Source organism: Neolamprologus multifasciatus, chromosome 3 (assembly GCF_963576455.1).
Source record: "Neolamprologus multifasciatus chromosome 3, fNeoMul1.2, whole genome shotgun sequence".
NCBI lineage: Eukaryota > Metazoa > Chordata > Actinopteri > Cichliformes > Cichlidae > Neolamprologus > Neolamprologus multifasciatus.
The window spans coordinates 16,420,736-16,448,640 of NC_140441.1; the positions used below are offsets into that span (position 1 = coordinate 16,420,736).

The 27,905-nt window shown below is 40.2% G+C and overlaps 1 protein-coding gene across 26 annotated transcripts in view; it reads right to left on the bottom strand.

The window, feature by feature from the left end:
• The window catches only part of LOC146521797 (receptor-type tyrosine-protein phosphatase delta-like), a 422,277-nt gene that overhangs the window by 198,385 nt on the left and 195,987 nt on the right, over positions 1-27,905 (bottom strand). For all 26 annotated transcript variants that reach the window (XM_085143970.1, XM_085143979.1, XM_085144116.1 and 23 more), the window contains one exon: positions 18,726-18,773. The gene's annotated coding sequence lies outside the window, so the exon portion shown is untranslated. The remainder of the gene's footprint in view (positions 1-18,725; positions 18,774-27,905) is intronic.

Genomic DNA, 27,905 nt, shown 5'->3' on the forward strand with positions numbered 1-27,905 from the left:
GAACTGTTTAATGAATTTTTTCTTTCTTGGTTTTTTTCTTTTCGAGGGCCGTGGATTCACAGATCAGGCGACAATCCACGACAATCTTTGCTAGCAATCCACGTGCATGCAACTTCTTTAAATTCGTACCTGTGAAAGGATGAAATCGTCCTCGAACACGGCTATCAGCTGTGACTGAGACTGTTGACAAGTAACAGCTCGGATTTTCAGTGTTTGCACTAACCTCGAGATAATATTTGCAATGGTACCACTGCTTTTAGCTTCAGATAAGAGTTAAGGGGGCTCAGAAAAGGGGTGGGGGTGGGGGGTGATGAAGAGGAGAGGCAATAAAGAAAAGCTTTGATGTTGTCATGCATGATTGTGCGGAGGCATCCTCGGGCTTGTGTCGAGTGTGTTGATTTAGTGAGTGCTGCAGAAACGAGAATACAGATGGCTACTGGTGCTATTTGGGGCCGGGCTCTGAGAATTAGAAACCTCTCCTACATCCATTATCTTGGGTGACACTTCAAATACTTCAGACACGAGCATCAGATTTCCTTTCACAAGTGTGGCACTATGCCATTTTAATTAATTTACTTTGGAGGGTGGGGTGACTGTCATTAGGAAAAGGAGCACAGGAGCAGTTTAGGGATTTTTCAGCTCTGAAAAAGCCAACTAACAAGCACTGGGGTATTTTTTTTGTCTTTTTGGTTTCATATCCTTCTATAACACTCATTTATATACGTTTCTGATTCGATAGGCCAAAACATGGACATCTGCTCAGGCTTCAGACGGCCAAAACATGGACGTCTGCTCAGGCTTCAGACGGCCTTAAATGCTCGTTTTTTTCTCCTTCTTGCTCTGTATGATGTCACAGAGTGCAGATTTGCTTGATATGGACATCCCAGGCTGTGAGTATGCACCGTACTTTCTTATAGTTTTTTTTATTTTTAACTCAGTTTAATTCAGGTTCGGTTTCCAGACTGGATTTGATCATTTCAGTGTAGCTCTCGTTGGTTGAAAATGTTTCTTTTTCATTTTGTTCATTTGAGTCTTTATTACTGATTACTTTATTTAAGGCAAATGCCAGAGACAAGATTTGGGGAAATCAGTATTGATATTAGAATATAAATAGAACTTTTTTGAAAGCAGTTGACTCACAGGCTTATAGCCTCAATCAAAACATCTGTTAAATCCTCATCAGGCAGTTTGTGATAACAGATTTTAAGTTAAGTCATACTAAGAATTGTTCCTCTATATTTTTGATTTTAACTTGCTTTTCAAATATCACAAAATTGCAGGCTGATGGCATATTGTTGTAACCCTGGTGGGCAGGTGGGTGGGCGGTGTGGACACCCAAGTTTGTAAATGCGATACAGTGGTCCCTCGCTATAACATGGTTCATGGAAACCATGGTTTTGCGGGGTTTTTTGGTTTTGTTTTTTACAGTGCATCATGTTCTGCGTTCTGATTGGCTGTAGACCATTGTCAATCCATCTCGTGTCGTGTCTCTCGTTCAGCTTGTCAAATTTCCCTATATCTTCGATCCCTAGCAGTGGGACTCTGAAGTGCTGTACTGTATGTTTGTTTGTAAGTTTTCTCCAACAAACAGAAAATGTCAATGAAACGTTTTGCACCATTTCATTCTACAGGGTGGGCCATTTATATGGATACACCGTAATAACATGGGAATGGTTGGTGATATTAAAGTCCTGTTTGTGGCACATTAGTATATGTGAGGGGGCAAACTCCTCAAGATGAGTGGTGACCATGGTGGCCATTTAGAAGTCGGCCATCTTGGATACAACTTTTGTTTTTTCAATAGAAAGAGGGCCATGTGACACATCAAACTTAGTGGTAATGTCACAAGAAAAACAATGGTGTGCTTGGTTTCAATTCCCATGTTATTACGGTGTATCCATATAAATGGCCCACCCTGTATAATACTGGACTTATTTTTCTACGAAGGTTTAAACTTTGAGAGTGTTTAAACAAGAGAGAAAAGTGTGGAAATGTTCGAGCCTGTTGGAGAAAAGTGTATAAAGTGTGTAGTGAGGGGTTTTACAGCATTAAAAACATCGACAAAAATTGTTAAAAAATTAAGTTAGCTACTTTGCGTATTTCACCTATCGCAGGTTATTTTTGGAACATAACTACCGTGACAAACGAGTATAAGGAAACATAGGATTTTGATATTCATACCAGAGGTACATCTGCTAAAAATGACAGATAGCTATGAATCTCAGTGATACTGAACTTAAGGTCCAGGTCATGAGTCAAGTTTTCTTAAAATCACGTAGGATTTTCACATTTCTGCCATAGATGCATCTATTAGGAAGCTGAGGGGTAGCACTGGTGCCCACCAGTAGTTTCAGTTAACTATAATAACCTTGTTGCACATGCATCAAAGCTGCTTTTCAGATTTATTTGTAAGAGACAAACAATGACAGCAAAGCTGTCCTGAAAAAAGGATTATTTTGAACTGGTAATCAAGATAAGCAACTTTTATAACTATTAAAGCGAAATGATGATTTGTAAGCAAGTTGTAGCGAAAGCTTAGATCAGTGTGGCACAGGTTTAATTTAACCACACCAATAAAGAAATAATCTGCAAAAAGAGTGATGTCAACAAAGAGCACTGCAAAACAGAGATGCATGCTCTGTTGCAACAGCAGGGCGCTCCAAATGCCTCACAGGATTCTGCACCTGAGCTGCAGACTAAAGAGCCAAACAATGGGAGGGTGTTTTGTTGTGAAACGCAGTCTGTGTATCACGCAAGCGGGCACTTAGGCAAAGGTGACAGATGTTTCCCTGTATCAGACCCGGGAAATAAATAAATAACTCCAAAGTGCAACAAATGAGATGCGTCCACTCCATGTGGCGGACATCTGTGCGGCACACTGCCTCTAGTCGTGGCCGGGTCCTTTCGCTTTAGCATCAAACAACGATTTTTATTCTTCAAGATCAAACGTGTCGCTTTTAAAAGCGGGAAAAAGTGCTCCGTTTGTGAGGGGAAACACAGTTTTTATGTTGGACTTTGCGTGTCTGTGCATGCATGTTGAATTAAGTAACAGTGGAATGCAACTCCTTTGTGTGATGTTAAGACCTGCGAGAATAAATACACAAAGAGAAAATGGGAATGCACCACTGTGACTAAAGAGGCAATTCTGCGAAGCTTAAGAAGTTGATTCAATATCCAAAACGCTGAAACACTGAGTTAAGACTCAGTCATTTTCGACCTTCGACTATTTTAACAACCTGCTGTCACTCTGTTGCAACCGAGCAGATGTGAACTCAGCTCAGTTTTAATTTCCAGCGATGGAAAAAAATCAACTTAGAGGATTTCATTTAAATGTAGGAAGCCTGATGAAAGCAGACCTCTATGTTCTGCCTCATTTCCATCTTTTTTTTTCTTAATATGACACACCAGCAGCAGTCTATTGTACATTTTACTTGCAAGTCATGCACATTTGGCTAAACACAGCTCAGAGGCATAATGTAATCAGGGAAGCCATATTCTTGTTGCACAGAATACCCAATATTTTGGAAAATGGGATTCGGTGCATTCTCATCAAACCTCTGGAATGAAATATGAAGAATTTTTATAGCTGTGGTATTTGCTAGAATAATATGCTCGCCAGGTGAATAATCACACTGGCTGCGAATGACAAACCAGTGTGCTGTGTCATAAATACGATGGGAATGGGACAGAGGAATTATTATGATCCCTTTAGGAGAGTGTTCTGCTGTTACTGGTCTAAAATATAAGACTAGTGGTTATACATATAAATTTGAACTAACCCTGTTTGGCACTTTATCGCAATTCTCAAAGGCCCTTTCGATAATTCACAGCTGTGGCGACAAGTAGTCCTAAATACTTAAGCCACTGCTTGATAACTGTGATTCACCACACACGGTGACGGAGGGTATAGCTGATACAGCTGAATCCGCAAAAGCTGTAAAATGAATCTGGATGTGGTTTTTTTTCCACTAAAAAACACACGACACTGCTTCTATTACCTATAACGTGGAGTTCAATCTCTCCCAGTTTAAGTTAAGCAAGTTTTGAACACAAATTCAAATTAAAGCTGATTTAAATACCAAGTGTTTAAGGGCGTCAAGGAAAGATTTAAAGACCCTTGAGCTCTTTTTTTCCCCCCTCGGTGCCAGCTTTTAGAGTTAATTGCTAATTTGTTATTAATAAACATTAACTGTGAAGATATTTCAGTCTTTACCAAAGTGTTAAAGTGAAAAATTCAAAACATCTTTAGAACAATGAATCATGGATCATTCATGCTCCTAAAGCTTTGAAAAGAATACGGTGTATTAGCTTGTGGTGCTAGACCAAAGTCGTGTCACACGGGAAAACTTTGTTGACTGTGTGCAACGAACTTGAGATCTTGTTGTCTTTGAAATGGTTGTCGAAGCCACATATGTGCATCAAAACAGTGATAGAAAAGTAACAAGGCAGCCAGATAGTCATTCAATCTGCTATCAGCCTGCAGTCAAAACAGTTCAATTGGAAGCTTTAATTGAACGAGTCGTTTGTGATAATACAGCAGATAACTGTCAGAAATTGGCAAAACTTGCAAATCAGTTGCCGTGTGTGTACACAGAAATTCGCATTAGCTACTTACATTTGTAATCTTTGATAGAAATTCCTCCACAATTAGTGATGCAGCTCTTGCAGGACAACAATTTAACTGCAAAATAACACGTGCCTGGCATCCTTGCTTTCATACAGGCATACAATCAACATGTGATAGTGCGCAAAAGTCTTGGGCCACCTATCACAGCCGCTATGGCAGATGTGTGAGACACTGATGACGGACTTGAACTGGGAGCGAGCCTTAATTTCGGCAGAGGAGAACACAAACAAAAGCAAAAGGAGACAAAGACTAAACTAGCAAAATTTTAAACTGGGAAAACCTACAAAAATAAAACTAGAATTAAGAAACTAAAGACCTGAGACGTGGAACACAGACCACTGACGCCTGAAATGCAGTGGGAGGTACGCAGACGATCCAGCAACAAACGGAGGAAGGCAAAGGGTTTGAATAGACAGGGGGATAATGAGGGAGGAGGAGAGCACAGCCGGGAGCAATCACAAACAACGAGACTGGGGGAAGCGAAACGTAGCACACGAGACTATCAAAGTAAAACAGGAAACAAGAGACACTCACAAAGACATAGACTTGACCCTGAGACATGACTGACTGGGGAGACGGGGCACATGAAACTTAAGAAGTGCACAGAGACAGAAACCAAGAGACTGAAAATTATAAATAATAATGAAATCAAAGACTATGAATAATTCAAAACACAAAAAAACTGGGTCACCGAGGACCATGACACCACCCAAATATACATTGAAATACAGTACATAAGGCTAAAAAGTCTTGAGTTTTGTGCCAGTGCTAGCTTTTACACTTTGGGTAATGAATACTGGAATATTCACCTTATCATAAATCCACTGTATATAAAATAATGCTTTGGTGAATCTAATTTGCTTTAAACCATCAGAACATCTAACTATCATCAAGGTTTTTTTTTATTCTGCTCAAGTGAAGATGTTTCTTTGGTAATTTGAAATTCCACTTCCCATCCTACCAGAGGTGATGTCAAAACATTTACACCCTACCTTGCAAATCCGATAAGAGCAGATTAAAAAGGATAGTGATCTCGAATCTGTTATTCATAGATACCTTGTGACAGTCCTGCTTGAAGAGCCAATAACCTTCAGAGTCCCCACTTTGTGATGGAAAGAAAACAGTTAGCCTGAATTAGTGAACCACATCCAAAGGTTACACAATGGACTTCCACCACTCTGTTACTTGACAAAACAGCTGATTGATAGGGAACCTATATCAGTTCAAGTCTTTGAAATGCCACAAAGAGGCAGCTTGAAAGAGGACGGATTATGTCCTCTTTGAAACTTGTGATTCCACACCACTAACCTGAGCGTTAAACTGGTGGATGATTTCTGATATGTGCTTTGGAAATAAAGAAAGGGCAGCTGTGTCACACTAAAGAGGTCAACGAACTCTAGTGAATCCAAAAGGCGCCGTAATGCTTTTGCAGGGGTCCATTTCCTAAACTAGATAAAGTGCGCCGTTGTCGAGGTAAAAAACCAAAAGCCTTGTTTCTCATTTTCCAAAGGTTTCATTCAGCTGCGTTGGCCTTATCTTCCATCCACAGCCAACTGTATGGACCAACACAGCCTTGATACGACAAGTGTAAGATAAACTTGACAGATCAACTTTTTCGATAGTCACAGCACCCATAAACAACTGGGGCCTCTAATCTGATAATCCACCAATGAAAGATTAGACGCGGGGAGTATTATTGTGTTGTCACTCTTGCTTACAGGGTCACACGGGCTTTAACTGCCAGGGTTAGACATCCCTCGGCAAATCCTGCGAAGGTGTCACATCTCAGCAGGTGAGGTGTGCCGATAAGACAGACCGGGGGGGATATTAAATGGACAAACTGCAATTATCACAGGCATTAATGAGAAGCAAGGAAACTACAGGAGGCTGGCAGGGTGGCTTTGCGATTAGAGACCCGTTCTGTATCAGAGATTTGACTTCAGAAACAGTCGTGCATCTATCAACGGCTGTTTGCGCAGTGATGTATCCTAAAACTGACCCCAGTAAAATTCACCTAGATTTCACTGACACGGGATTTCGAAGGCTCATCGCGGGAAGCATCTCAAAATCCCTTATGTTACAAATGCCGTTAGCGCGACGTCCTCCTCTGTTCTTTTCAGTTTTGCAGTCCTGCTTCTCTGTACATTTCTGAACCTGACATTAACTATCCGAGCAGCCCCTGCATATGCTCGCTGCTATCTCGCAAGACGAGCCGGGGAGTTGGAGTAATTCAAACATTCTTCAAACTGCAATTTATTTTCCCTGAGTTGTAATTATGGTCTATTAAAATGCAAATGATGTCAATGGCAGAACAGCGCTAATCACTCAATGTCTGTTTATGGGCAGTACAGCCACATTAGAGAGAGAGAGACTCACACAATGAGGACTGAGATGAACAGAGATCCTCTATCAGTGAGGGATCCAATAAATTAGAGTCTCAATAGATTGCATTTCCCCCGGGAATATGAAGATACCGTAATATTCCATTTAAAAAACAGGTTACATACACTGTGCAGCACATTCACAGGCATGCATCAAATATTCTGTATCTATAACAGTTTCTTATAATTAGACATTAAGAACATTTCCAGCATTAAGCTGTACGAACCGTCTTCAAGCCATCTCCATGCACACTATTACAGCCGCGTATTATCTGTTTGCATCGGGTGCAAGCGTGCACGTGTTAAGCCAAATGTCACACACAGGTGTTAAATATAACAACAATAAAACCAACGAACACAAAAATGAAAGCCAACAGTTGCCAAAAATGTACGCGATACTTTCTGTCGCTCTGAATAACAAACCAGAAACAGACGATAATGCTACAAGCTCAGTGTTCTACACTTTATCTCAATAACAGCCTTCTGCAAGTAACGGGCTAATTTGGGGGAATAACTTTTTTTATTTATTTTGTTTTTCCACGAAATTACTTTCTGTTTTTTTTATCTTTCCAAATTATGCCTTGCATTATTCCGAGAAAAATGGACAACAGAAAATACATTGGAACTAATTTTCTATATCATTGACGTGGCGCATTTAAATGTGCTATATTTTTTTTCTCCCCACGAACGTCATACGATCCAATTTTAATGTAATGTGCTAAAAGCTAAAGTCTCTAATCAAGGAACCAAGACAGAAAAAAAAGGCTAAATTTAGGATTTAATCAGCTGTTTATCCTGTTTCTATATCATTTTTGTCCGCCTGCTGATCCACGTCAGCTGGATTCTGTGAGCTATATATATATCTATTTTTTAAACCATCCCGTATCCATAAATAAAGAAAACCCCGAGGCATACTATAACTATGATGATACCTTATCTTTGCTTCATCCACAATTAATCATCAATGCAAAATCCTACAAAATTAGGGCTTACCCATCAAAACTGTAAATGTTTGAAAATGAGCACCAAACACTGACTACATAAATGCAGATTAAGATATGATTGATATTATATTCCCCCCACCCCCACCCTGTTCTAGTCCCAATTTTGGGATGAGACGCCGCAGTACGGATGGAGGTCCCGTCCTAAACGTATGGGGTCAACAATGATCCATATTCGAGTTTTATTCATAAATGTGTAGCAGAGGGGCAGAATGTGGTCATGCTCACTACACATGATTTACTGTTGCACCTCATGTGAGTGAAAGGCTCACAAGAGCTGTGCTTATGGAGTGATGACTTTGATGAGCATGAATTACCTCGCCGTTGTAAGCAAGCAGCGCGCTGCATGCTCCTCTCTCTCTGCTGTGTCATTTCAGCACGCCGCTTCTTCGGCGGCTGATGTTTACACATGTGCATGTTCGCCGCTTCCATCACTTTTGCTATGCATTACAGTGAGCCGAGCGGGGGATTAAAGCTTATCTATAATACTGTTAACCATACGCCATGACAACAACCTCATGTCCCCCTCCCCCCCACCCTTTACTTATCGGGAGGTTATGCTGCTGACAAGACACGGTGTTATTAATAATCAGAAACTTCTGAAGCGTTCACAGGAATGCAGCGCAACAATGCGGCGTTTCAGCTAAAAAATTGGCAAGAAAATAAATAAAGAAATGAATCTATGGTGCACATGAAGGGGACGCTCCAAAGTAAAATCAGGTTCATGTTTAGATGTTTGTCCAGAAATACAGACTGATTTGATTTGAAGACGTGTGGCGGGAGCTCGCATGCTAACGTTTCACTGAGGAAAGGCTGCAAAACAGGCACGTTAAGACAACCCTGCATGCATATGACACGAGCAAAATGTCACCCTGTGCACTTAACAAATTGAGAACGAGCTAGCCGCAATGGTAGAGTGCTTTTGTAATCACTGATTACAGGATTTGTGAGTACATAAATAGCACTTTGGCCAGATCAATACTGTCATCGCTCCTTCGTCAGCTCACATTAAAAGCAGGAGCTGGGTAATAATGGAAGAGCGGTCGGACACACGCAGTCGTATTCTGTTTGCTCGTAAGGGGGTGGGTGTTCCCTAGGGCGCAGTCTCCAGCCTGTTGATAAATTCATCTTTCTCGCCATGGGAACTCGCCAATAAGTGAGGGGCATTGACTTTTCATTAAGGAGATCACTGCATTGGAAATTGAATTTATTTTGGACTTACAAACAGCTCTGTTGTGTTCTTGAGTCGGCCCGAAGGCCAGAGCAGAATTCCAATACAAAGGTGACGCATTTGGCTGAGTGATAACGCTCTCCGTTCCCTCCAGTTAAATACACACAGGTGTCAAGAAATAACATGCAAAATTGAGGACTCTACAGTGCTACAGGGTGCTACAGTCGTGCTGTGCAGTGGGCTACTCGTTGCTGTTTGCCTAGTTTGAATTGATAATGGCAGCCTTTGGCAACAGCGGTGCATAAAAGAAATGCACAGCATATGAATGTTACTAGAGTGGTTGACACGGCCGTGAAGTACTTGCTTTATACTACCATCAGTATACTGGCAATTTCACTTGGCAGGAGGTATAAGAGAAAATGCATAGGCAGAGACCACCCTCACTAACTTCTCATGCTTACTCATATCCTGTTTTTATATAAGCAGGCCTGAAAAACGACAGACACCACACAGTTGGTAAAAGAGCTTCAAGGGTTACTCCAAGGACGCTTTCAGGAGTAAAGAGGAGAAATAGGAAGCACACTGTATCCTGTAGTTGTTTTAACCCTTATATACATGGGTTAAAACAGCGGTCGCCAACCTTTTCTGACAATATTTTCACGGACTGGCCTTTAAGGTGTCGCGGATAAATGCAACAAAATAAAACCAGAACCTGTAAAAAAAAGAAAGATTTATTCATAACACACGGGGAAAAGACCAAGGGTAAACGAGTTAACAATAAAAAAAAAAATAACGTAAAAAAATGATAAGAACCCTGAAAACCATAAATTTCACACCGGAGCCTCAACTCTCGCGGCCCGGTACCAAACGACTCGGTCTGTGGCCCGGGGGTGGGGACCGCTGGGTTAAAACATGCATGAGTTTTTGAGACTTTGAAAAAAATGAAATAAATAAATTGCCCGATACATTTTTAAGAAATAAACTGCAAAAAAAAATGTAGTAAATATATGCAAGTTAATATATATAGACACAAATATATATACATACAAGGTTAATTTCTCCTGCTATTATCCACAATGTTTTTCATTTGATTCCAAAAAAAAAAAAATCTCCCGGATGCGAAGAAATTCATTCATGAAAATCACTGTTGTAACCGCTTTTATTTATTCCGTAGGACATCTCAAGCGAATGGGTTTGGTTAACCCGTAAACGAGATTCATTTAATAGCTCCACTGCTTCTTAACAGTGCGTTATTGGCCTTATGGTTTCATCGCTGGGTAGTCAGTGTTACTTAATGCTGGGATTTTACGACCTATGGGCGTTCGGGAAAATATCAAGGGTCACTCCGCAGCACTGTACCTCCCACCTATGCAAAGCTTTTCCACTTCATCCATTTCATCAAGGTGAGCTAAAGTGTTTACCCCATTAATTTATTTCAGCTAAAGCCAGAGCACTGACCCATAAAATGAGCTAAGATAATACTGACCTTAACATGGTCTTCTGCACATGGAGGTAATTGCTAAGGCTCCAGATCAATCAATATTGACTTGCCAGTTTTTTTCACCCCCCCGCCTCCTTTTTTCCCACCCTCTGTTGCTTGAGCTGAATGTGTAAAATTGGCTTTAGACGGATGGAGAACATATCCCTGATAGTTTAACCTTTATCTAGCTAACATGTTCACTTATCTGTACAATTATAGATTTTGCCAGTCAAGCTGTTTTACACCAGATCTGTTAAGTGTTAAAAGACTGGGGAGTACATTTTGCGTGTTCGTATGTGTTAGCTGAATCTTCTGTATGATCTGTTGCCACATGCAACGCCATCACATTCAAACAACAAATTCCACACGCTACATCTTTGCAGGCGCACATGCATGCCTTTACATCACAATGTACTCGAAGGCATTTAACGCTTTTTTTCCTTTAATTTTTCAAGGTAGGGCCACAGACTTAGCAGGCATTTCCATCTTGACTTGATAAATCTCACAATCTTCTTTTCCTTGCCACACTGAAGTAATTTATTTTCTATCTCTCCGAGCTATATTTTCCAGTTAATATTTCATTTTTTTTTCATACAACCTGACAAAGGATGCCACAAGGGATGATAAGAATTCTGAAACCTTTGCACTCTCTCTCTCTCACTAGATACAGGGTTTACCTTGACAAATGTTTGAAGAAGTAAGGCCTCTAAAATAACTTAGATGCTAGTGTTTTGTTCTTCTTTCATCACACACGAAAAAAAAAAGCTATACGCTTGTCTTCACTTGGGTATGCCGTTCAGGAATGGCGAGGATTGACGACAGATGTTTACATAAGTGCGTTCGGCTTCACGGGTGATTCCAACCAACCACTGGGTTACAACCTGCACCGAGTATCTGATGATAACGTCAAAAACAACACACGCGCTACGAACATCTACCCCCCTTTAGGTAAAGATCACAAAGCCTGGCTGACTAGAGACGCTATTTATGGAGTTCTCAAACAGCAAATCCTGATTGTGTCAGTCAGACCTATTTTCATTCCTGCCGGCGAAACATTCATCATTCATTTGCTGCAAATGCGTGCAGTTTTGATTCGGGATTGCGAGAGGCGAATTTAAAGTATTAACGTTCTCATACCAAAAAATAAACCTACTGTCCAGTGATTTCCAAAGCCTGCTTGTGCAGAACCAAACGACTTGTTCCTTGAGTGATGGGTAGCAGTTTCCTTCTGGCTATTCAACTCACCCTTAATTTGAATTTGATAAGATTTCCTTTAGAGACATTGTTAGGCTAATGTAAATTTGGAGGCACGACTAGAGCCTACAGCTGGCTTAACTTTGATGAGGTGTTAATATCTAATATCAAAAAGCAGATAAAAACCCTTATTAGCCCCAGTGGTCTTGCTAGAGTGGGAACTTATTACACAGAGTAGATGAGATCAAAGCAGATGAAGTAATAAGACTGCTGGGGGCTTTGTTACATGTCCTTAAGCTTCCCGACGGGGTCAACTTAATTTTGTGACTTAAATGCTGAGGGTTTACGAATGCAGACAAGCCGACATTGTTTGAGAAATCTAATTCAGACTCTCGTATTTCATAGACTGCAACATCTGGGGGATTACAGTGTCTCGAGCCAGAGGCAGTTTGATAATCGGTTGTCATTTTAGGAGTTGTATGCCCTTCGCAGCTTCAGCGATTTCTAAAGGTCTTTGGTTCAATCAAATATTTGTGAGATTAGTTGGGCTGCACTCCTTTCAAGAACTATTTCCATGTGGGATGGGTTTTAATGTTTGCCTTTGGGCTTTTGTAGTAGAACACGCTGAAAATATGCCGGACGAGTGATAATTTTGGACTCTGAAAGTTATTTTGAGAGAAAAATGTGGCCATGTTTTTATAGCCAGCGAGGAAAAACATACACTATGAACTCAAACCAGCTTGAAACGCGATCGTAACATAAACAGACGCGGACAGGGACCACTGGGGCTGCGTTTGAAGTGCAGCAGATGTGGTAAATTTCTTTTAATATGTATCGTTATTGATTTCTTGTAATCTTACAGCCCCCTAATCACTGGACGATTGTACAGTAGATCCACTATTACACACAGCAGGCTGAAGACATGTAAGTAATAGACTTCCTCGATTTCACAAGAAAGCACCAAGTAAGCACACTGTTTGTATGCCAGCAATCAATGCTGTGGACTTAGAGGAATGAGCTTTTGACTGAGTGACTGAGGGATGGCATCAATACCAAACATTCACCCTAAACAAGTCGGAAAACACCTTCGGTTCCTGCACCGTGTCCCATTGATTTCTATTCAGCTCAACGCAGATTCTGCAGCATTTAGACATTTAATTCCCTCTCAAGCAAAGTCATTACACAGTCGAGCATTTAATTAAGCAATCACAGTGGTGCAATCTGAATGATTCAGTGTCTAAATGAGGGCCAAGTTGGCATTATTGTGCCTTTGCGGTTCCTAACAAAGCCGCTTGTAAAACGTCCAGATTTACGGAAATATTTTATGTCTCCGAACGCATCCCCTCCTTTCACATATGAGTCGCACATCTTCTCAGCATGTCAAAAAGTTCACAAACAAACAAAACAGTCCACTTCTCTCACACTCGAAAATCCACACAGTTACGTTCTTAATTAAGTGTGTTAAAGGGTTTTTTGAGATGGAAGGAGCCAGGTATTCACGGCTGACCTATTTCCACTGCAGAAGAAACATAATTTTAGGGGCATGGGCACAGATGTGTCTGAGGATGTGCTGGGGAGGTGTTCTCTCCTTTCCACGCCTCTGTGAACAGGGCGACAGTTTATTATGTCTGGATATAGCCTGTGCGTGTGCTTGGTTCACCTTTTCCCAAATGAGCTCAGCTGTAGTGACATTGAAATTCACAAAATGTTCAAAGCTGGTCAGTCAGTGCAGCTTGTGGTGGCTTTCATAATGAAATTTGGACAATGCCAAAAAGGGGATTTATCTGAACCCCATTGTTTTTATTTATTTGCAAATCGAGTAAATCTAATTTTCTGTCGAGTAATTATCCTGGAAATTAGTCCTGTGATGCAAAACGGACACATTTATGCCCTGAAGTTTGGAGGATAAAGAAATGTGTATGAATTATAATACCCTTACAAATATACATCTCCAGTAAATAAGGGAATTACATTAATTGAAAGTTTGTCTTTGTTGCTTTAATGCCACTTGCCCAACCAGTTAAAAGTTAAGAAAAAACAAGTACCAACAATGGAAAAGTAGGAAAGAAAATGACTATTTCTATTCCCACTGCTCAAGAAACACACAGAGCTCTGAAGCCGGCAGATTCCTCAGCTACAAAGAGTTCATTCTGATGGCTCAGCATGCACGCAGACATTTCTCACTGCTTGAGAAAAATCACATGCATAATTTCCTCTAAGTCATGTACGGAATGAAACAAATTACTGTTCTAAGATTTCGTGTGTGACATTTGACAGCTATTATATACAAATAATAAAAAATAAATTAAGATGTTAGAAACTGGAGACCATTCCAGCATCTAGTCCTGAACCAGCAACCTACTGCTCCTGTTTCCCATATGTTATTTCAACATGTCCGTCCTGATCTAAAAAGCGAAAATCATAGCTTGTTTTTTAAATGGAAAACAACACACGATTTAGTAACACTTATATCTGGTATCTGTGGTTCTCTCCACCTCCACTGTTCTGTGTGTAATCACCTGCGGAGGGGGGTTACATGGGAAATGGGTTAAATGGGGGTTAAAGACAAAAGGAAGAGATTAAGACTAATATATAACTAAAACAATCAAAGGATTCAAAAATGTGGGTATTAGCTAATTCAGAAATTTGACATAAATTGACAATTATATTAGTTTGCCTCTTTTTTATGTACATTTCCACTGTTTGTTTGGTTCCCAACTGAACTGATTCATTTTTCTGAATATATGATTTTCTGCATTCTTTTAAACTTTTTTTTAACACTCACCTTAAACCTCCCCTTATCACCTTATTACCTCTGCATTTATTTGTATACGTCTTTGTACACTTCTGCATTTTCATTGTCTGAAACAGAAGCCTGTCATTGAAAGTGTTGTATGGAGTTAACTTTCCAATGTCCTCAAACATATTTGCACAGGCAGTCTTACAAATGCATGTCTGATTTATCTTGAGGAGTTTTTTTGTTTTGTTTTGTTGTTTTTTTTTTTTTACTATTGTCACATCTGTCTCATTTTCTCTGTATGCACTCATGCCATCTTTAAAATTCCCCTTCAGTTCTTTGCTCATATATAATATTACTTCAGTATTTGTGATGATTCAACAAAAATGATTTTAAAAAGTCAGCTTTGAATGATTTTATTACTAAAGGGCGAACTGACCTTTGACCTTCTATACAAATCTGATGCTAAACTAAGCTAATCAGTTTTAAGCTAATGTCACTTTAGCTTTACTGTATGATTCTCATGCAACTCTGGAAAAACTCAATAAACAATTGTATTTAATAAAGGATAGAAAGTGTGCCTTATAAAAAGAGAGATAGACAATTTACACACACACGCATATATATATATATATATATATATATATATATATCAGGGCTCTAGACTAACTGTTTGACATGGGCGCACCAGTACGCCTAACTTTAAAAATTTAGGTGTACCGGCACAAAAGTTAGGCGCACTCAAATTTTTCAACAGCATCGCTTAACACCGCATCGTTTTACATGTGCATTTTCTTTGGGGGGAAGTCCATACAGACAATATTCATTTCTAAATTATTAACTAACAAACTTGTGCTTAAAGTGCTTTGTCAATATTGTAGAAAATGTTAAACTTAATCATCATCTTGGCCTCCTCTGACAACCTGTTTGCTGCTGTCTGTTGCTGAAAGGCAGTGGGGAGAGGGGACACTTGGGCAGTGCATTTATTGCAGCATATAATGTGTTTCCTGGATACACTGCTGCTTTTTCAGCATTCAAAGATTGATGGCACCGTGTCAGAGCACTGGCAATGAATTTCAGACGGATCAGGCCTTAACTTAACAAAAAAGTTATCAATCGTTCTTTTCATCTTTTCTTATTACCCACACCTACATCCACTTCTGTCAGGCCTAGGCTGCTCACTAGGGCTGGGTATCATCACTGATTTCTATAATCCATTCGATTCCGGTTCTCAAAGTCCTGATTTGATTCAATTTAGCCTCAGACAGTCGGAATTGTGAACATCACAGCAGATGCCTTTGTGTGAAAATAACTGAGAATAAAACACAGAAAAACATGAAGGAGATTTTCCTGGTCTGGCTTTTTATAGCAGATAACCTTAAAAATATTCTGCAATATTCTGCAATTTTGCATAGTTTTAAGAAGTTAAAATTTCTTCAGTATTGAACAGCAGAAATTAGGCTTTCTTGTCCAAGGTCATTTAAGTGAAAAAGAAAGCGCTGTAAGCAACGGTAGACTGGTGGGTAATAAGCGAATGAATAATGCAGAAAACAGAGATTTGAGACGGGAAACTGTTCCTGAAGTACACAGAGAGAGAGAGCTGTGCAGGAAGTGTGATTTTTATTGTGGTGGAAGCAAAACAGCAAAAGTCAGAGGGAATTCATGACAACATTGATCAAATGTGAAGTGCAGTTTGCTGCTTCTTTTCCTGCTGGCTCGGTGAATTTTGGTTGGAGAGAGACAAAACCTGCAGCTCAGAATCAGCGCAAAAAAGACGTGAACACAGCGGACCCGACGCATCAGAATCGCTAAGCTCCGACAGCGTGTCCGCGTTCGGGCCGTCGGGTGAGAAAGCCGAGAAAGACAATGCTGATTCTGATGCGTCGGGTCCGCTCTGTGTTTATGTCTTTGTGTGGAATCCGTTAATGAATTGATATCGCTTTATTCAAGCTACTCACCGCTCTCTTCCACCTGCACTTTCAACTGGACCACGGCCAATCAGAGAGGTCCCGCCCCTGACTATCTCTGATTGGTTTAGTCCACGATAAGGGCATAATGTGTGTCTGTTGTTGACCACACGGAGAGTTGCAGAGATTTTTTTTTTTGTTACCCAAACAGTTGGTCGCACAGTTTTATATATATATATATATATATATATATATATATATATATATATATATATATAATTGTCTGTCTCTCCCTTTAAGTTGAACTTTGACATTCTAAACTCAGACTACAGATGTTAATCAAAGTCAAAACTTAATCCAGGCCTGATAAGATGCTCTATTTAACAGCCTCCTTTTAGCAGGGGGCTCGATCAGGTGAAATGAAGAGGAACTGATTGCTTGTGGTGATTGTGCTGATTACATTTTAAATTTAAAACTTTCCTCCTCGTACATGGTACATGGTCCTGAACACTTTTCCAGACAATGACATGGCAGACTTAGTAAATGCCAAGGTCCCTGCAATCTCATAGACTGACAGTGAAAAACAACACTTCTATTTCATCTACAGATGTCTTTATATTATTACATTACGAGTGTAAGTATATGTGTTTCTAAAACATTAGTTATGTGCAAATACCCACTTTTCTACTTGTCCAAATCCTAACCTCTACCATTGGTAAAATGTATAAAATAAGGCCGAATTATTCCCAAAAGATGAAAATGCTGCTATATTTTCCCAGGGAAAAGCATTTTCCGCAGTATTCTGTTGACGTTTTGCCACAGCAGCAGTAATCATGAGCATGTTTTCAAAGTTTGATAAAACAATCATGTTTTGTAGGAAGGAGAGTTCAGCCGTGCTGACCTTCCTTTCTTCTGACTGCGCCCTGAATTCAAAACATTATGGATGTTAGTATTACAAGTGTCACATAAATGACATTTGAAAATGTACAGCGCGTGTTGTGGGAAGCGGGTAGAGGCGAGGTTATTCTTTGCCAAGTGCTGAAGTACATAAATGAGTTAATAAAATTACAATTTCAAAATGAGAACAATAAAAAAATGAAATATTGTAACGGATTACAAGCTAAATCTAATAGTGCTCGGTGTAGGCACAGCAGGCATTAACAGCAATCACCAGTTGTAAGCATGATCACAAGCTTTACCATCAAACCTCTGACAGTGACAAATCATTTTACACAATCTTATAATGTTTTCGGAACTTTTGCATCCTGGTAGGTTTAATGTCATGGCAACAGTATCCGTTCTATTCCATGAAAATCAACCAATCATTTTGCATACTCATACTCCAAAGATCTATGTGCTGGCTTGACATCACACATTACAGAGCTGATGGCAAACTTACATGTGACCTTTCTGCACAGCTGTGAAAAGTCAACTGTGATTTCCAAACACTTGGAGCAAAAGCACGGGGAAACACTGAAATGACTGTACGTTTATGTCTCATAAAACAAAGCAGCTCATTTTTATGCGTCATGCATAAAAAGCCTTAGCCACATTGTTGGAGGGGGAAAAAATACAATTCAATAAAGTCAAGATCTTGATGTCAAATAAATGAATAACTGGGATAAACTATTGCTTCATATTATGCATTACATTAGCATTCGATTTTGTCTACCTGAGCCTGCTCGTGTAGTTATGAGCATGTAAATCCCAAGATTAAACACAGGGGTTACAAAATACTGGATTTTAAATTGGTTATCTAAAGTCTCTTATAAGTACAAAACATCAAGAGCGCTGGCAGACACTTTTGCTTGGGAAAATGACAAGCTGAAGGTTACAGCAACTGCTAATCTACAACATTAGCTCCATGAGCAACTTGACGAGAGGCCAAGATCGGCATTTTTTCCCCGTCTGTTGTCTGTTAAGTGTTCTTTTCAAGTCAGTGAAGAACCTCTGCGTATTTTACAGAGTGTATCTCTAAGTATAAATGTATTACATAGAAAAATTCTTAAATGAATACACATAATATAGTCTATCGCATCAATGACAGGAAATCAGTCGTATCAGTGAAAAATATATTTCATATTTATTCAAAATCTTAACTTACCTGTCCCCATCTCCATTAACATACATACACAAACACATGCATGAGTGACGATAATCCGTCCAAAACCTGATAACGTTAAAGATAAACCCCAAAGAGAAGAGGAAAATCCTTAGAGGGGCCTACCTTGAGGTCGAAGGTGTGAAAGTCATGGAGCATTCTCTCTCCCGAGACCTGTGACAGAGAAGGGGGGGGGGGGGGGGGGGAGACGTCAGTCATGATTACGCCTCAGTGCAATTACAGGGCAACTCCCCTGACAGTGATTGATCAATGAGGAACTCCTTTAATGAAGACAAGGACTCAGGGGCTTCCAGGAGCAAATTGGCAAAAGTAAGAAGTGGGAATAGTGTCCCAGATTGCCGAGCCTCTAAGAGGATCATCCCGTCTGCAGCAGCAGTTCTTTGGTAGTGGCAGAAGTGCAGTATTCACAGGTACATGCCCGACTTTAGCCAGCTGAAAGTAAATTAATTGCATTAATATTTAAAGTTAGATTATGATTGATTCGTGTCGACAACTTCTGTTGTGTAAGAATTTGTGCTGACACTAAAATAGCACAATTTTTGCAGTGTAGTGTTTAAACACTAGCTGGATTATGGAGTACTATGTGGATATTTTGTGATACAGTGCAACGTCTAGGATTGAAGGATGGTAGTAATATGAGCTTGGAAATGTAATGATGTACTATAAAGAAGTCTGCTGTTCAAAGATGCATCTTTGAGAAATCCTCTCTGTGTTGTCTTTGAATGAAAATGCACATAAAGCTTTTGGGTATATATGTTTAAATGGGCACTTAAATGAAATGAAAATGTTTACCCTTACTGCTAACTCTGAGAGGTGTCCAGAGTTCGCTGATTCTATTCTAAGTTCCTTTACGAACTGCTAAGTTGAGTGGAGTGGCGCGGCAGTGGGTATATTATGATGTTGGCTCGCTTTAACTTTAAACAAAGAATGTGCAAAAAGAACTGAACCGTAGTCTAAAATAGCGCAGACAAAACCCTTTCCAAGTGTTCCTATATAAATGTGCGTGTAGTCATATTTAAAGCAGACTTTAATTAGCATAACATGGTTTTAATCTTCAGCCCTGACAAATGGAGCGATCCAATTATTGTGGTATTTGTCATCATCATCATCATGTGTGCCACATTTAACACACACACATAAGTTATCTGAGAGGATAAAACTGTAATAGCCACGTGTGGTCATGGTAAAGATTCACAGGGAGATGCTGACATGGGCTAGAGCAGGGGAGGGAAATTAATTTTCCCAAGGGGCCACATGGGAAACTGGGAATGTTGTGGGGGCCGCACTAAAAAGCTTGTAAAGACATGGGAAGATTATTTGCCCACCTCTGGCCCAGAGGAAACCTGACCCCAGATTTAACAGGGGGGTAGTTTAAAGTGCAGAACTAAAAGCTAAGAAAACGTCAGGATGGATACAACCTGACTTTAGAGATTAAGACTCGCAGTAGTATCTAGCCCCACCATATGTTACCTTCTAAATGAAAGTGGGCTTCAAGCCACAGTGCTTCTGGGTGAGTTTTCTTGGGACAGCTGAAACAAAATTGGAGCTTTGTGCTAAGTCACATCAGCTCTGTGGTCATGGTAGTTGAAAAACAACTTTTTTTTTAAAGAAAAGTACACCATCACACACCATAGGGTTGTGTTGCTGCATTAGGCACAGTGTGCTTGGATCTGCAAAGGACACAATAAAATCAAGGTATCCAGGCAGTTGCTGGTCATGGTTTTTCCAACAGCATAATGAGATATAAGATAAAATGAATGAAAATAAGAATAAGTAGAAAACACTGGACCACTCTGAGTGATAGCTTCAAAAGAAGGTAAGCATGACATTAAACATCTTTAGGGTGATCAACGAGGTAATCTTTCAGGTGTTTTTAAATTAACTAATATATTTTTTGTTTTGGTTTGATTTTGCATTTGGAAGGACTGGCTTGATGATATTTATTAGGCACATATCAGTAGTCCTGATGCACTTTAGTGCTTTTAACTCTGTTACACAAAACAGGCGGGACTCAAGGGCCACTTAAACATGACTGCCTCAGTTGGACTGTCAAGAACAGCCTCATTGTTAAAACACCAGAGAACAAGGAAATCAGGCCCTTGAGGCAAAAGCTTCGTATGCCACTGTGTTGAAATTCAGTTCTTGATTTAGACCTGCAACACTGTGCAGAAAAGTGGACTGCCTTGTAGTCTGACCTACCATAAGGGAGGACATATTTACTTTGTGTTCTATTCATGCCATGTACACAGGTGAGTAGGGCACTTGTCAAAACCAGACAGCCCTTCAAGCAAAACATCTGAATGACCCTTGAGGCACGTGCACAGATAATCAAAAGGACAGAGAAACATTAATATGGAGACACATATGTTGATACTGCCAAAGAGGAGAAGTTCATACTGGAAGTTTGGACCTGAGTGGTATTCAGACTGGGAATGTGGGACTGGAGACACTAATTAAGAAGATCCACTTGTGTGGTATTAATAGGTGCATCTGCACTTTACACAGTATTTTAGGAAAGCTCAAAGTGATCACACCTACACCTATCCTGAACTCTAAAATTCAATTTTATTTAATGACACGCATTATTTGTGTTATATGCAAAAAAAGAGATAAATAATCCTGCCTCAAAGCTGCTTTTCTGGTAGTTCCCGATACAGCGATGACTCCAAGACCACGGTTTTCTGTGATGATGCATATGCGCACACAAGAGGACTGAAAGAGATCTAGAATGAACACCAGAAGGCTGAAACTGAATAATTTAGAATTCAGTTGTCTAAGAAGAACTAAAGTTTAGCTACACAGGATCTATGGCAGAGAGGGAAAAATGTGTGTTTCCTGACTAAGTGCGGTTGGCATGTCGCTGCTGGAGGTTTAGGCTTTTGCTAGGCTAAATCTCTCACAAAAAGTGGATGCGGGTAGTAGTTCGCATCGAAAATGCCAACTTGTCTGCAAACATTTGTCAAGTGGTAATAAAACTCGAATCACAGAAAACGTTCACTGGAGGGGGGGGGGGGGGGGTGTCACAAATCAGTCTCTAGGTCTGCATTAATTGGACTTAATAAACTTGCCTGCCTCAGCAACTGTCCTCATTGTCCAGGAACCACACGCCAACCGATCGAGAAACACACTTAAATGGGTCCTTGGGCTGGTATGACTGGGGTCTAATGCGATATCATTTCTTTATTTTTGATGAAGCACAAACATCTGAGTTATTTAAAGTTGGCTGTGCAGCTGTAAGTTCATACTGTAACCAACTAAGGCTACGTCCACATGTATTTTTGAAAATGCAGATTTTTCTATGCGTTTGCACCTTTCGTCCACACGTAAACGGGGTTTTCGGTCACTGAAAACTGAGATTTTTAAAAACGCCTGCCAGGGTGGATATTTTTGAAAACTCAGTTTTTGCATTTACGTGTGGACGAGAAAAACGGAGAAAACGCAGCGTCCAAGGTGTGCGCCTTTTTTGACGTCGTGTGCGCCACGTTATTGTTTCGGTGAAATGAATTTCTACAATACTGTTGCTGTTAATTGTACTCTCTGCAGCGTTTAAATTACATATACACACACAGTTACTGTCCCTCCACACATACGACTCAGTTCTGCTTCTATGCCCCAGCTTTGTTTACTATTTCCCACCGAGGCTTCTAGACTTCTGATTGGCCAACATTTCTGCACGGTTAGGAATATATCGCCACCTGTTGCTTTGGCATGTTCCTAGCAGCGTTTTCCTTCATTTCTGCCTTTATGTGAGGACGGGATTATTTTTTAAAACGAAAAATCTCCGTTTTCAAAAATACCCGCGTACGTGTGGACGTAGCCTAAGACTATCTAAAGCGGTGGTCCCCAACCCCCGGTCCTTGAGTCGTTTGTTACCGGGCTGTGAAATTTATGATTTTCAGGGTTCGTTATTTTATTATCGTTTTTCTCGTTAACTCGGTTTCCCTGGGTGTTTTCCCATGTGTTATGAATAAATCGTCTTTTTTTTGGTACTGGTACTGGTTTCATTTTATTGTATTTATCCGCGACACCTTTAAGGCCGGTCCGTGAAAATATTGTCGAACATAAACCGGTACGTGGCACAAAAAAGGTTTGGGACCGCTGATCTAAAGAACTGCCACCTAACTCTGCTATCAATGAACATTCAGAGTTTAGCATAGCAAAACTATGAAGCTCAATCACATATGTAATGTATTTTGTCATCTAGTGCTGTTACCCCTCCCCATCCGGCAGCAAAAAACTATGAGTATATATACTGTTAGTGTAACAGCTGCTGAGCTCGTAGCAGCTTTACTTTTGCTTTATGCCGTTTGTCTGAACAACAACAGCTGTATTTTCATTTTACCAGTGTGTGTTGCACTTTGGTTCCCATAGAAACTAAGTCCAGTCACCCATCGATAGCGAGGGTACAACAACTCTGTGAGTGTCTGTAGAGTGGATGCATTTTAATAGATCTGACTGTGTCAGCCGTCTCTGGACATAATTGCCAGTAATCAGTACTTAGGCAGCGTGTTATGCAACATCAGGCCTGCCGTATATAGATCAGTTCTATCTCAGGTGACTTTTTTGAAACTGCGAACATTTAGTGCCATAAAAAGGTGTAGGCAGGACTCCATCACACCAGACCACATACTGTGATCATCGACTCTAAACACACGATTTGTCTGGGGGTTTGCTGTGCACTGTATACACAGTGTACTGTATAATATAGTGTAGCATACTCTAGGTGCTGGAAATACTGTGCCTGAAATCTGAAGACATCTACCTTTAAATACAAAGGATTACACCATTTGCTGTATAAGGTTTGACATTTCTCACACACTTTATTTTGGTAAAGTCACAGAGACTTTGATAGAACAATCAAATTAGTTTGAAACATTCATGAATCTACGAGAAAGGTTGAAAGCTTATTTCTGAATGTGGATTCTTTCAAGTTTAAAGCTATGATGCTATCAGATAATTTAAAACATGACTGAGGCGCAATTAGAACTTGAATAGCATAGATTAAAAGTATTGGGCTTTGACAGCGACGAATTAACTAAATGTGTCATGATCTCCTTCATGAACAAAAATTGCCCTTCCTAATTTACATTTTTGGTCAACAAGATCAAAACAAACTAGCAAGAGTCTGTTTTAAATCCACTGGTTCTCAATCTATAAAATGTGCTCCACTTAGCTTTTACAGATGATAATTAACTTAATTTATATTCTTATTTATTTTTAGCTTTTGTTTTTGTCATTTAAAATATTGCTGTATAATTTAGATTAACTATTAGGTGAATGTAACAATTTTATTTTCACAGTTAAATGGGTCCTCAGGAGCTTCAAGAGCTAAAAAGGGCAATGATTTGCCCAGCGGACCTGCTTGCCTCAGCATTTAAAAGGGACACGTTTAAATGTCCAGCTTTCACCTGGGAATGGCCCACAAGGGGTACTCCTGAAGGGGGCTGGTGGGGCTGGGTCGATGCTGAGGTCCCAGAAAATTGCAAAGTCATCCATCACATTAATGAGTCATGTCACTTTATTTATTTAAAAAAGAAGACTTTTTCCATCCCTTGGATGTTCCCCACTATCGTGATGCTGCATTTCATCAGTGCAGGCTGGAGTTAATCGAGGCAAAAGCAGGGCGAGACTCAAGCTACAGTAGCGCAGGTAGCCAGCCAAGTTGAGCTGATTACAGCTAAATGTCGCTCACTTGTATTCTAAAAGCAGTAATCCAAGTTTGGCTGAGCTTTTGGGATGCATATGTGGATGTGGGGTAATTTGGACTTGAAATCAGCTCTGGTTATTAGCAGTTGAGCAGGCTTTGGGCCAAAGGCAGCCCATTCATCACACTCGCAGCACTGGTCTGCGCAACCAGTTGTGCCAGATTGAGATCATGCTCAGGCCAAGAAAAAGTTTGGTTTGTGTAGTAAATGTCAGTTGAATAATGTCAGAAATTTTTGTTATGGTTATGGTTATGGGGTTATAGGGGAAACATACATAATATTTAGACTTTGTTTAAATTCTATATAACAATAGCACCAGAGCAGAAATTACAGTCTGAATTAAAACCCTCCCCCAGAAGATTAGTTGGAGGTTAAAGCGGAGTAGAGAGTTGCAGCTGAAAACTGCACTGCTGTCAAGATATGAGCTACCCAAACCGACAAGTATCAGGTTATAGTACATCAGACAGTGGCTTCATGGTGTGGTAGTTAACACAGCTGCTTACAAGGGAAAGCTTCCTAGTTCAATTTTGCCCCTCAGGGGTTACAAGCTAATGTATTCTTAATGTCAATCCAGAGCTCAGATAAATGACGTCAGGAAGGGCATCTGGTGTAACAAACATGAGGATCCATTCATTGTGACCTCCGGTTGGGAAATAAGGAGGTAGCTCAAAGTATCTGTGAGGTTACACAACATCAGACCGGACAACGTCAACGTTAGCAAAAATGAAACGGCTCATGCAAGCACAACTTAACCTACTTCCTTCTTTGGACAGAAAAAAAGAAGAAAATATTGCCTGATATTCAAAAAAATTTGTCTAGTCTACATGTACAAAGTTCCAGCTTTGCTTACAGATAGCCGGTATTTTGATATGATCAGCGTCATACAAGATCAACATGCTAGTTCATTTCATGGATACAGTAAGACAGGGATATTCATTCTACATCTTTTATATTGATAAGGAGAAGATATGCCTGCTAGCCCACAAACCTCAAGTCTACACGTGTCAGTTTGACGACATAATTAGCTTGTTGAGCTAATCACATTTTTGCAGCAATATGCTAGCAACCAAAGCAATCACAAGTTTTTGCAAACCGGTTTGAGAGAATACATTTTCCCTAAAGGGTCACTAGGGTAAAATAGGGGTCACTGAATGGTCTCTGAGGTTTTAGCAATCATTTTCCCCAGAGACTGCTATCAGCCTCCAGCAACCTCTTGCAACCGGTTGGAGAGTGCTAATTTTTCCCTCACGACTCGTGGTTGCCAGATAGTCATGGGCTAACCTCTAAGCCTGTACGACTGGGGGATTAATCGCTTGATCCTACACTTTCAGCATGCTTATCACTATGTCATGCGGTTTAAATATGAGCAAAATCTCAATTAAAGATTTTCTGACTCTTTCACAATGTCTGTCCTACTTTTTCCTTTCATTTGCTCTGCTTTCCTTTCTACAATGTTGTTTTAATTACCAAACTCCACTGAATCAGTGAATTCATAGTCTAATTTACTGGTACAAACTACATGTTCATATTTGTGTAACACGTAGTAGCTCTCAATAATCCAAATAATTGTGCATAGTAGCAGCTGGTGAAAGTAACACATAGAGTTTGCATCCCATGGGTAGAACTGTGGGTTGTAAAAGTTAAGGCATTACCACCTGTGAGCAACATACGCCTTGGCACACTGCTGCCAGAAAAAGTCAAATCCAAAAGTCTTGCAAACAAACTCTCTGTAAAGTTCCAGCTACAATCTAATGTTTATAATATCACTGGCTTCCTCCCATGCTCCGTTTGCCTCGTGAAAACTCTAACACAGACAGGGTAGGGAGATTTAAATAGCAGTGTGAGGATATTGGAACTATATGACATTTCTCTTTCCTAGGAAATCCAAATCTGTGATATTACCATTTCAGGGCTGAACGGATTTAAAGCACGATAGACTGATATATCTCGGGACAGGGTGAAATAGATGAATCTCAAGTTATTTACCCTTTTTAATTGGAAATGTCTGTCACAGGGCAGCAAGCTGAGTCTTATTCCAAACCATTACCTGTCTGCCTTGATTATTTCAAGCTATTTTAAAGAGAGTGAAGTGCTGAGTGTCAAAGGTAGCTATTGAATTTATTCCTGTTGGATTTTCTAGGCTTAAAAACACAAGTGCTGAGGAGTAGAAAAGCTCGCAAAAGGTCAAGTTGTTAATCACATCACTACGTTTGCTATTCACTGATTCACAGATGACGACTGACAAGATTTTGCTGACAGGAAATCCAAATAGTCTAATTTACTCTGAAGCTTAACTCTTTAGTTTTGACAACCCCTTGGAGTTTTTATTATTAATCCGTCACCAGTTGAGCATCAAACTTTTTTGTCCAACAATCTAGCAAGAAGTGCTATCCCTTAACAGGGGTGCGGGTTTTGTTTTTTAATAGACCTAAACGAGCTGTGGTTTCCTTTGAGCAAGCCCGTGGGGCTTTGCTCATAATTGCTCCCCAGGGTCCTGTCAACAGTTTCTACCTGCTCTTGAGCTCTCATTCCAGGGCTGTCATCCAGGCTGTCTGGGCCCGTGAGTGACACTGTAGAATCACAGGATGAGCTCTGTCGAAGAATATCTCTGGCTCCAAAGGAGAACACCACTGGGACACTGCCAGCCCAGCTCATGATGTCACACTGTGACAGCGGCAACTTCTAAGGCTCAAAGCTGTTGGATGTAGACTGCCCAGGGACTGTGAGGGTTATCACAGGGCTGCCTTTGTGTACGTGCACAGAGTACGAGCAGGAAGTTCTCAGTAAAATGAGATTCAAATCCACACAAATGGAAACTGCCAAACATTATTGTTCTCAAGAACTGTTTGGCTCTAAGTTAAGATGTGTCCTCGGACGACAGTTTGACTACCTCTGCAAAGGAACGGATGTGCAGCAAGCAGTTCAATGATCTCATCTCTTATTCATAAAATACTACAACTCTTGACATCACCAACATCTCAGTATATGCTACTAAAAAATATACAAATTACAGCAAGAGCTGCAACAACAGTCACTCTAGTCTGCAGGAAAAAAAAATACTGTAGCTGACAAAAATCCTGATTTAAGCACTAGTAGTAACATGTTTTCTTTTTCTTGTCTTTTTTTTTTTTTTTTTACCTCTCAGGCAGCTGAAAATGTGTTTTGACTCTGACAGTACTAAAAGCAACACTTTTGTTTGAGTCATCTCTCCATGCAAACATGGATTGCGATTGGGCTTTGGCTGCATGTCCACAGTCTCCAACAGCAGCATATAAAGGCTCATTTGCACCATCTGCAGTAGAGGTGACAGGGGCAGCTCCACTGCCAAGGGGCTATTAAAAAAACAGCAAAAGTACAGCTGCCACAGTCTACCTGCTCCTCTGTTTTGCCCTCTATGGATTTTTTTTCTTGGTTCAATTGCTCTTTGGGCAGCTTTTGAAGGGCAATGGTGAAGACAGAGACACTGTCACAGCAGGGATCAGCACTTGTTCTGTAATGTAGTGAGATACACATGGCGACAGGAGGTTGTGGGAAAGGTCTGCTTCACACAAGTGTGTCTGCATTTGGCTCCGGTGTTGTA